Consider the following 1,962-nt stretch of genomic DNA (forward strand, 5'->3'; position numbering starts at 1 on the left):
CACTGAGCTCATGGACACTGGTGAGATCACTCGTGAGTGTTGGAGGCAGGTGGGCAGAGACTCAGGGACAGAATCTGAAGAAGACTAGCATTGAAGAGATGCTTTAGAAAGAGTGGGTGGCCCCAAAATGAGATGGAGACGGGAGGAGAACCAGGAGAGGGTGGCGTCCCAGAAACCAAGTAAGAGTCAACATTTGTCTTGTATTTCTTTTTAACTTTTGTCACAGGCATGGAGGGTTTACAGAACATTTGTAAGAAGCAAGCATGTGTTTGAAACACTCCAGTCCTTTGGCTTATTTCTGTTCTATAATTTGGGAAGAGTCCTCTCTTTGGCTATACCAGAGTCCCGTAAGGCCATAGTTAGGGAACTGCTGGCCTAACATAAGGAGGGTTTATTTATTTATTTATTCTTATTTTTTGAGATGGAGTTTCACTCTTGTTGCCCAGGCTAGAGTGCAATGGCGCATTCTTGGCTTACTACAACCTGCGCCTGTAGTCCCAGCTACTAGGGAGGCTGAGGCAGGAGAATGGCGTAAACGCGGGAGGCGGAGCTTGCAGTGAGCTGAGATCAGGCCACTGCACTCCAGCCTGGGCGACAGAGCGAGACTGCGTCTCAAAAAAAAAAAAAAGAACACAGCCTCAAGCCCCTTCCTTCCAGATCACTGTCCCTGGGCACCTGGGAGGAGACAGAAGGTCCAGTATGATGTGCTGTAGCCAATGAGATGCCAGGGGCGTGGGCTGATGTCTTGTTAAACAAGTGTCCTAATGGGGCCAACGAGGCCCGAGTCAGTTTTGTAGGCTCCTAGACCTCATCAGTTCCTTCCAGCTGATCTGTTAGAGCCCTAGGACTTGACTCATTCTCACTATACTCACAAGATCTGGTTTCTAAGCAACCTCTGGGAAATCTGGCAAATGAACAGGCTTGCAGAGAGAGCTCTGTGGACCTGGAAAGGCCTGAGAGTGACTCTCAGACGGAGCTTTCCCTCAAGAGATGGGAAAATGCGTTCCTCCTATTTTCAAGTTTTCTCCCTCAATCAACACTGGAACACTGGGGACCTGGCCTTCCTCCCTGGTTCTCTCTTTCTAGACTCTATGAAGGCTTCCACCTGGCTATTAATACCTCCTTGAGAGGCCGAGGAGGGTGGATCACCTGAGGTCAGGAGTTCAAGACCAGCCTGACCAACATGGAGAAACCCCATTTCTACTAAAAATACAAAATTAGGCGTGGTGGCGCATGCCTGTAATCCCAGCTACTCGGGAGGCTGAGGCAGGAGAATCGGTTGAAATCGGGAGCCGGAGGCTGCGGTGAGGCGAGATCGCGCCACTGCACTCCAGCCTGGGCGACAGAGCAAGACTCGGTCTCAAAAAAAAAAAAAAAGAAAGAAAGAAAGAAAATGATGGACAGGGGATGTTAAGCCCCCTGAACTCTCATCTTGAATATGCCATTGGTACATGCCCCTTTTCTTTCCTGTTCCCTATGATTTTTCATGAGGGAAATCTGTTTTTCCTGTAGCACCCCCAACACACCTATTGCAAAATGATGCTTCTCGGTGTAAATCAGAAGGTAACTTTTGTCCTTTGTCCATTGTTACAGTACAACTTGCAAGCACAGGGCAAAAACCTAGGGGAAAACTCAAATCTCTGTGGTCAAGTTGGCCTATGTCATATAAAGGCACTGGGGTTTTCTGGGTGTCTAGGTGGGGAGGGTTCACAAGAACAAAAGGTACTCCCTGCCCTTGCAAACTTGCGAGATGTGGTATAGGAGCCTGGGCACAAGAGCACTCAGCTGTAACTCACCCACGGCCTCACATTGCAGGAGGTGGGTGGGGTGAGAGGGTAAAGACCAGCATGCTTGGTGAGGGCCTTGCTGGGGATGGGAGCCTGGGAGGGTCTGCAACACCAAATGCAGAGATTTCAGATCACTCAGAACCATGCAAACCAAAGGGAATGAAAGGGGAAAGAG

This window comes from Macaca fascicularis, chromosome 16 (assembly GCF_037993035.2).
Source record: "Macaca fascicularis isolate 582-1 chromosome 16, T2T-MFA8v1.1".
In the NCBI taxonomy this organism is placed as follows: Eukaryota; Metazoa; Chordata; class Mammalia; order Primates; family Cercopithecidae; genus Macaca; species Macaca fascicularis.